Source organism: Micromesistius poutassou, assembly GCF_964030765.1.
Source record: "Micromesistius poutassou genome assembly, chromosome: 23".
In the NCBI taxonomy this organism is placed as follows: domain Eukaryota; kingdom Metazoa; phylum Chordata; class Actinopteri; order Gadiformes; family Gadidae; genus Micromesistius; species Micromesistius poutassou.
The window spans coordinates 10147093-10156942 of record NC_140293.1 but is presented as its reverse complement, the minus strand read 5'-3'; the positions used below and the strand labels follow the sequence as shown (position 1 = coordinate 10156942).

Here is a 9850-nt window from a genome sequence, read left to right as displayed (position 1 = left end):
CTGAGAGATTATCCAACAAAGTCACTTTAACGAATTGAAAGAATAAATCAAAAAAAGAGTGAACATTGAATGGATGAGAAAAAAAACAAAATAACCTAGGCAAAAATATTGACACAAATAATGTATTTTAATTTATAAAAAAAACATTAAAATGTATATGCAGGATAGCCTTCATGCTTAGTTTATTATGTGAATGTCCACTTTCAAATCATCAAACTAAAATGTCATCAAGCATCAAGCTCAAACTTTTAAAAGTTACAATGGAACATTACTTCAACAACGAACCACGAAATTAAAGAGGCAAGTTAAGTTCAGCGCTGAGTTTGTAAGACACACTTCCTTTCATCTCTACTTATCTCGTCAGTTCAGCCTTTCTTGCCTCACATATGTAGTAGGATAAGTTGTGCACCATAACATGATAAAATTATGATGATTTTCATAATGCTCCCATTAGATCAAATATATATTATTCTAAAACAAGCTGCTCTTCCTCATGGTCAGAGAAGAAAATCTCACTCTCATCATCTCCACTAATCCTTTTGATGCCAAAAGCCTTGTCAAGGCTTTCATCAACAACTTTCTCCTTAATGTCTTTCCATTCCTCGGGAATATCTGCAGGCTCTGCATCATACAATATAGCAAAGTCCTTGTTGAACTTGGCCATCACATATTTCCAGTAATCAGATGCTGTATAGCTCTGATCTGCAGGAATTGACCAATTCTCGTAAAATGTTTTGTATTCCTTGTATTGATGCCACTCCCCCTTTGTATCACCATTACGGAATCGGTGGTCACTAAAGACAGAGGATGTGCAAATAGAAGTAACAAGTTTCTTTGAGTCTTCATATCTGTATCCTCCTAACCCCTGTGGCCTATGTATTTCAACATGATGAAACTTGTGAGACGTTGCCCCTGCCTCACAGGGTGCTCTGCAGAACGGGCACTGTTGACCACATCCAACTAACTTAGCTGTAAGGTCATTCAGTGGCTTTGACCCGAGTCTCTCTACTTTCGCTCGGACTTTAGTTTCTTTTTGTTTTTTCATCAGAGCTTGTTCCATTTCCCTCACAGATTTTTTAAGAAAGTCTGCAAACTTTTCTGCCGTGGCTTCTTTCAAAAGCACCATGCAAGCACTGAGAGCATCCTGGGACATTACCAATTTATCACCAAGTTCCTTGCAAATATCTTGAACAAACTCTTTTTGGGTTGCTTGTTTGTTCACTTGGGCCTTTTGAATAGCATTGTCAATACATTTGATACATTGTTTTAGGTATTTATCCTCTAACTCCAAAAGTTTAGTCCCATCTGAAAAGCATTTCTCAATTTCCATCTGAATCCATTTCCTTATGAATTTCTCATATGAACTGGTGTACTCTTCGACGTGGCAAAACTCTTTTGAAAGCAAGTCTTTTAAGACAAAATATTGGAAAATCATGCGTGTGCTGAAAATCACTGAATCTCCGCCTGACACCATTTCATCAACAACATCTGGAACCAAGGAAACTTTAATGTAGGTCTCCACTGCAGGCTGGATGCATCGATTAGCAAATTCCTCAGCTTTCTTTTCATCCTGCTCCCTTGCGTGATACAGGTCTTTAAAATCATTAAAAAAATTAAATTTGTCTCGATTGACACACTCGAAGGGGTCATTTTCTGTTATGAAATCCTGGTGCATTTCTTCAAAGTTTCTGGCTGCATAACTACAAATGTGTAATTTTAAACGCACTACAAATCCGATGTCTGTGTTTGTAAGTTTCCCCTCAATGTGCTGCAAAATCTCCTGAATGTAATTGTCATGGTAATCAGTTTTCTCCTGCTTTTTATCAGATACAAGTTTTTTGCAACTTGCTGTAATTTCGTCAGCCTTTGCTTGTAACTTTTTTGCATAATTCCAATCCCCTTCTTCTAACCTTTTTTTAATCTTATCTAACCAATTGCCACGTTTCACTATGAAATCCCCTTGTCCATGATCTTTAAGTGAAACGTCAATTATCTCATTGGCATAACCACCCAATGAGGCTACATTCTTTCTCAGTTGAGCATTGACCCTACCATAGATATCAGTTTTGTGCATTACTTTGTCACGGAGAGGTTCTGTAGCATTCTCCCACATCTGGTCAAAATCATTTTTCAGCTCTTCATCTGATTGCTTGATTTTTCTTTTACGGCCTTCCTCTAGCAATCTAAGCACTTTTTCCTCCAAACATTTTGTTGTGTTTTTCTTGACTTCCTCAACTTTTGCCATTCCCTCTTTATTGTCAGCTGCTATATTTATTTCTGCTTGAAACAACCTTTCCAATTCTTTTCTTAGGGATTTTGCACTGTTTATGAAGTCTTCTCTGTATTTCTCGACTAGGTTGACATGACATTCTTTTTTTTTGAAATATTCATTTAGATTGTCAATAAGTTTTTTTTCCCATTTAGTTAGCTCTGAGCAGGCATCGGTATTCAATTTCACGACAAGTTCATTGATGTTGGATGCCTCAAAATTGCCAGCATCTGTTCCAAAATTTGAAATCTGTGTTTTTGCGCTTGTTTCCAATGAGTACATGTGCCTTTTGAATTCCCATTCCCATTTGTTGAATTCTGTGCATATTTTCATGTAAGCATCAGCCACCAGGCTATTTCTAAAGCTGAATATGAAATGTTCGTGTTTTATGGCTGTCCATAGACTTGCTGTCCACTCCATAAATGCATCCATGTTGTAACCAGATGACTTACAATCTTTCAACATTTGGATAATGTTTGTTTTCAGTTCATAAACTGCTTCACTGTAACCTGAATTTACTGGTGCCATTGGTGGGTTTCCACGCCATAGTCCAGGAATGTACCCGTTGCCAGTGTCTGGATCATATTCCATTACATCACTGAAGCTTTTGTTTTCCTCTTTTTTCTCAACTTTGGCAACTGCCTGTGTCATCTCGTTCAACTGTTGTAACAGCACGGTTCTGTCCCTTAAGTTACTGTCATGGGCTGACACATCTGATACGTTCTGATGAACAAACAGACAGTTTGGTTTTTTGCCGACTTCTTTCATCCTGAGAAAGGCATGTACTACAATTTGTAGGATGTCTTTCATGTCTGTCATGTTCTCCATTGCTATGTTTACTATTGTGATGTCACTTAACCCCACAACAATAGTTGCAAGCTCATTGTCATGCTCATAGCTATCGTCTAATTGTGCTAGCTCTAGCGATTTCAGGCCTTCGGTGTCAAGGATGATCAGAAAGTCACAGTTAATTTCTTTTGAGTACTCTTTGTTCACTCTGATGAGCAGCATGAAAGCCCCTCTAGTGCATCTGCCACTGCTGACTGCAAACTGCACTCCAAACATGGTGTTGAGAAGAGTGGACTTTCCTGTGCTCTGAATACCAAGAACTGTGACAACTCTTATCTTGCTCTCTGGATCTACCAGTTTTCTCAGTTCTGAAAAGACGTCCTTCACCCATTCCAAAGGAATGCTTGATGCTTCACCTTCCACAAGCTCCAGTGGAAATCCATCAATGAGTAATTGGGCACACAACTTGGGCAAATGCTTGAATTGTTGACGGAACAAATTGGTTTTAGAAAGGGAGACTGTAGATTCGTAGATTTGACACATTTCTCTAAAGTAGTTCTCAATGCCTAAAGAGCTGTTAGAAAGTTGTTGATCAATGGCTTTCAGTGCTTCTTTGCTCGAATCCTTACTTTGGAGTTTATACTGCTCCCTGAGGTTTGATAAATGTTCTCGGGACAAGTTGTCAAGTTTAATTTGCATCCATTTAAAAAAATAAGCCTGTTCAACAGGTGGACATGAGATTGATTCCATGAAGCTGATCATATCATTTGAAATGGCCAAATCCCTCTGCTCATCCCGGAGTCTTTTTTTCTTATCATTTAGGGCACATTTGTATTTTTCCATGTCTTCATTCCCAAGTTTTGTAAGCCTACATTCCTCCTTCTCTAAATGGGTCAGTTCTTTCCATATTGAGCCCTGCCGAGGAAGTTCTCTCTTTTTGTACTGTGCAGTGTTTTTTATTTTTGAGGTGATGGCTTCTGCATTTTTCTCAGCGTTCTGACAGTCTGGGGCTTGCTCATCAACCATTATTCCAAGCTCAATAGCAATGTGAGCCATTTGTTCTATGCTCTTTTTTTTCTCTGTTTTTTTAACAACATTTGTTACAATATCTTGTAGCATTTTGGCAAAGTCGGCGTTGTTTACTGTATTTCGCTTAAGAATTATGTTGGTCTTTGTCAATCTTAATTCTTCCAGTACTTTTTTGTTGAAATTCTTGCTAGCCACATTGACTATCAAGAAAATCTCTGTTTCGTGTGGTTTTTTGAGTAGTTCGTATCGATTGTCAAAATTGTCAAGAAACACAAAAACTGCAGCAGACGTTTTGCATAAAAATGAATATTGCAATTCACAGAGAGCAATATCTCCTCTGAGATTGGCTACAGCTACTGGTTCATTGAAAATATCAATGTTTTTGTTACCACAGGGAAGATACCAACAAGTTTCCACCAGTCCATCTGCAATTTCCCTTGGAACATTACCACATTCCATGTTATGGTGAACAAAAGTGTTGTGGTACTGTTGGGGATTGCTCAGGAATATATTCAGAATCTCTGACTTCGATAAAGAACCTTCACCCAGTCTCACAAAGGACACCATCGGAAGTTCAGGGACAACAATTGATTTTTCAATAAAGCTTTTGGTGTCCGAGAGTGCCTGAGTTCTGTACTTTTTAACAATGCCTCTCAAAGCCCAAAGCATGAGCGTGTGCTTCTGTGTGCCACAATCAGGAAGCAGTAGAGGCAACCCAAACTGACACATGGACATTTTGACTGCCATTTCCTGCTGAAGGAGGCCATTTGAGCACAGAAAGAGAGCAGTGATTATGTCTAATGGGTTCAGTGCTTCACCTGACTCTTCATGGTACAACATGGTGTCAATATCTAAATCAGCATTGCCATGAGGATCATCCTGCTCTGGCTCACTGCCTGCAGAACATTTCACATTCCTAGCAGTCGCATTGACCATCATTAACTTCTTTAGAAAGCACCAAGGGAGATCTGAAAGACATTTAGCTGCCTCCTCTGTGACGGCCTTCTTGTCAATCTGTAGGACACTGCTTAGTGAGAGCTTCTCCTTGTAGTTCTCTGTTAAGCCAAGCTTTTCTAGAAAACCTTCCAGTGCAGTTACTGTGGATATAACAGTTCTAACCATTATTGTCCATTCATTTTTAATAATAATAATAATAATAATAATAATAATCTTTAAACATTTGCACAGTGTTATTTTGGTGGAATTTGTGGTCATTAATATCCTTTACATTCCTTTACATCATTTCAGGTAATTTTATGTGGTTTATCTTTGATTATTTACTATTATGAATGTTTTTTATTAAGGCCCCCAGTAATAGTACTAGTGTGTGTAGCTATCTTATATTGCCAGTAAATGTAAAAGGAATATAATAGTAGCTTAAAGTAGAGGGGAGAATATGATAACAATAAACAAAAAGAGTAGTATGAAACTTGTATGAAAAGGTTTCAGTAGCTTATAAGAATAACTCACCTGTGTGGGCAGATGTCAAGGCAGGCTGGCTAAGTCCTCCGCTTTTCAGCTGTGTTTTAATTTGGAAGTCATACTTGAGCCCTGGCTTCAGATCGGAGAATGTCACACTGTCTGAAGGTGTTGTCTGCTCTCCGTGTGTCTCTGAATCACATAAACAGGTCACAACATAGCCCCCCACCTCACCAGCAGGTGTTTCCCATGTAAGAGACACCGTACTACTGCTGACATGGGAAACTTGGACATTTCCTGGAGGAATGGCCTCTGCAAAAGATGAAAAACAAACAAGCATATTCATGTAGCATGCTGCCTTCATCTTGTAGCAGTGTTTAACTTTAAGAGTGGGATTGATCTCATGTTATGAAGCATGTTTACCAGTGAAGACCAATACAGATGCTGATTTGTATGTTTTCCGTCAGTAATCCTAATGATACTAAAAGTGTATTGCGTCCCAGGCCAAAGGTCCCAGATGTCTACTTTGCAGGAATCTGTGATGTGGATAGTCTGTGACTTGACTTTGCAAGAGTAGGCAAGATGATAATGAGATTCCACTTGCTGTTCGGTTGGAGCCCAGCCAAGAGTAATGATGTGAGTGCCAGCATGATGAACCTCTATTGATCCAAAAGTAATTTTATATGGTTTATGTCAGTTTATGTACTATTACAAATGTTGTTTATTAAATCCCCTAGTAATTGTGCTAGTGTGTGTAGCTATCTTAAATTGCTAGTAGATAGGAATAGAATTCGAGATTTTCTGATACCGATTCTGATTCCTGAACTTGATTATCGGCCATTACCGAGCATATACCGATATAGCATCTAGCATTGTAACTACTAATAGCACTTGTTCTTATTGAAAGGTTCTCTTGCGATCAAAGCAATGTATTGTCGGTTCACTTACTGTCGACCAAATTTATTTCAGAACTGGATCATTTACATTTATAATTGATATCTATAATAATTCATTGATACTGTTGTAGTTAAGCGTCCATCGTTTTTCAGACTTGGTAGATCGAACGCACGTAGGTCAGATATGACGAGTTTTCCCTACCAGCTTTCCACCTCCAACTCACATACTATTATGAATGTTGTTCATTAAGGCCCCCAGTAATAGTACTAGTGTGTGTAGCTATCTTATATTGCAGTACTCGCCGATACCTGATACTGCTTTTTAGGCAGTATCGGAGGAATTTCCGATACTGGTATCAGTATCGAAACAACTCTAAATAGAATATGAGTTTATAGCAGAGGGTAGAGTCTGATAACAATGAGCAAAAAGAGTAGTATGGAACTTGTATGAAAATGTTTTAGTAGCTTATAAGAATAACTCACCTGTGTGGGCAGATGTCAAGGCAGGCTGGCTGAGTCCTCCGCTTTTCAGCTGTGTTTGAATTTGGAAGTCATACTTGAGCCCTGGCTTCAGATCGGTGAATGTCACACTGTCCGAATCTGTCGTCTTCTCTCCGTGTGTCTCCGAATCACAGAAACAGGTCACCACATAGCCCCCCACCTCACCAGCAGGGGTTTCCCATGTAAGAGACACCGTACTACTGCTGACATGGGAAACTTGGACATTTCCTGGAGGAATGGCCTCTGTAAAAGATGAAAAACAAACAAGCACGTTACCTTCTGGTTGTATAAGTGTTTGACTTTAACAGGGGGGTTGATCTCATATTATGAAGCATGTTTACCAGTGCAGACCGATACAGATGCTGATTTGTATGTTTTCCGTCAGTAATCCTGATGATACTAAAAGTGTATTCCGTCCCAGGCCAAAGGTCCCAGATGTGTACTCTGTAGGAATCTGTGATGTGGATAGTCTGTGACTTGATTTTGCAAGGGTAGGCAAGATGATAATGAGATTCCACTTGCTGTTCGGTTGGAGCCCAGCCAAGAGTAATGATGTGAGTGCCAGCATGATGAACCTCTTTATTGATCCAAAAGTAATTTTATATGGTTTATGTCTGTGTATGTACTATTATGAATGTTGTTTATTAAATCCCCTAGCAATTGCGCTAGTGTGTGTAGCTATCTTAAATTGCTAGTAGATAGGAATAGAATTCGAGATTTTCTGATACCATTTTTTTCATCCCGATACCGATTCTGATTCCTGAACTTGATTATCGGCCATTACCGAGTATATACCGATATAGCATCTAGCATTGTAACTACTAATAGCACTTGTTCTTATTGAAAGGTTCTCTTACGATCAAAGCAATGTATTGTCGGTTCACTTACTGTCGACCAAATTTATTTCAGAACTGGATCATTTACATTTATAATTGATATCTATAATAATTCATTGATACTGTTGTAGTTAAGCGTCCATCGTTTTTCAGACTTGGTAGATCGAACGCACGTAGGTCAGATATGACGAGTTTCCCCTACCAGCTTTCCACCTCCAACTCACATACTATTATGAATGTTGTTCATTAAGGCCCCCAGTAATAGTACTAGTGTGTGTAGCTATCTCATATTGCAGTACTCGCCGATACCTGATACTGCTTTTTAGGCAGTATCGGAGGAATTTCCGATACTGGTATCAGTATCGAAACAACTCTAAATAGAATATGAGTTTATAGCAGAGGGTAGAGTCTGATAACAATGAGCAAAAAGAGTAGTATGGAACTTGTATGAAAAGGTTTTAGTAGCTTATAAGAATAACTCACCTGTGTGGGCAGATGTCAAGGCAGGCTGGCTGAGTCCTCCGCTTTTCAGCTGTGTTTTAATTTGGAAGTCATACTTGAGCCCTGGCTTCAGATCGGTGAATGTCACACTGTCTGAATCTGTTGTCTGCTCTCTGTGTGTCTCTGAATCACAGAAACAGGTCACCACGTAGCCCCCCACCTCATCAGCAGGTGTTTCCCATGTAAGAGACACCGTACTACTGCTGACATGGGAAACTTGGACATTTCCTGGAGGAATGGCCGCTGTAAAAGATGAAAAACAAACAAGCATGCTACCTGGTTGTATCAGTGTTTGACTTTAACAGGGGGGTTGATCTCATGTTATGAAGCATGTTTACCAGTGCAGACCAATACAGATGCTGAGTTGTATGTTTTCCGTCAGTAATCCTAATGATACTAAAAGTGTATTGCGTTCCAGGCCAAAGGTCCCAGATGTCTACTTTGCAGGAATCTGTGATGTGGATAGTCTGTGACTTGACTTTGCAAGAGTAGGCAAGATGATAATGAGATTCCACTTGCTGTTCGGTTGGAGCCCAGCCAAGAGTAATGATGTGAGTGCCAGCATGATGAACCTCTTTATTGATCCAAAATTTTTTAATATGGTTTATGTCTGTGTATGTACTATTATGAATGTTGTTTATTAAATCCCCTAGCAATTGCGCAAGTGTGTGTAGCTATCTTAAATTGCTAGTAGATAGGAATAGAATTCGAGATTTTCTGATACCATTTTTTTCATCCCGATACCGATTCTGATTCCTGAACTTCATTATCGGCCATTACCGAGTATATACCGATACAGCATCTAGCATTGTAACTAGTAATAGCACTTGTTCTTATTGAAAGGTTCTCTTACGATCAAAGCAATGTATTGTCGGCTCACTTACTGTCGACCAAATTTATTTCAGAACTGGATCATTTACATTTATAATTGATATCTATAATAATTCATTGATACTGTTGTAGTTAAGCGTCCATTGTTTTTCAGACTTGGTAGATCGAACGTACGTAGGTCGGATATGACGAGTTTCCCCTACTGGCTTTCCACCTCCAACTCACGTACTATTATGAATGTTGTTCATTAAGGCCCCCAGTAATAGTACTAGTGTGTGTAGCTATCTTATACTGCAGTACTCGCCGATACCCGATACTGCTTTTTAGGCAGTATCTGAGGAATTTCCGATACTGGTATCAGTATCGAAACAACTCTAAATAGAATATGAGTTTATAGGAGAGGGTAGAGTCTGATAACAATGAGCAAAAAGAGTAGTATGGAACTTGTATGAAAAGGTTTTAGTAGCTTATAAGAATAACTCACCTGTGTGGGCAGATGTCAAGGCAGGCTGGCTGAGTCGTCCGCTTTTCAGCTGTGTTTTAATTTGGAAGTCATACTTGAGCCCTGGCTTCAGATCGGTGAATGTCACACTGTCTGAATCTGTTGTCTGCTCTCCGTGTGTCTCTGAATCACAGAAACAGGTCACAACATAGCCCCCCACCTCACCAGCAGGTGTTTCCCATGTAAGAGACACCGTACTACTGCTGACATGGGAAACTTGGACATTTCCTGGAGGAATGGCCGCTGTAAAAGATGAAAAACAAACAAGCATATTCAT

General features: G+C 39.3%; 1 pseudogene across 1 annotated transcript; it reads right to left on the bottom strand.

Annotated features, from left to right (window-relative positions):
* Positions 1-2454: 2454 nt before the first annotated feature.
* Positions 2455-9850, bottom strand: LOC311368511 (up-regulator of cell proliferation-like; annotated as a pseudogene). Its single transcript has 5 exons — positions 9556-9850; positions 8223-8483; positions 6886-7146; positions 5558-5818; positions 2455-5184 (listed from the first exon to the last, which is right to left on the bottom strand). The product of its transcript is annotated as an up-regulator of cell proliferation-like (transcript).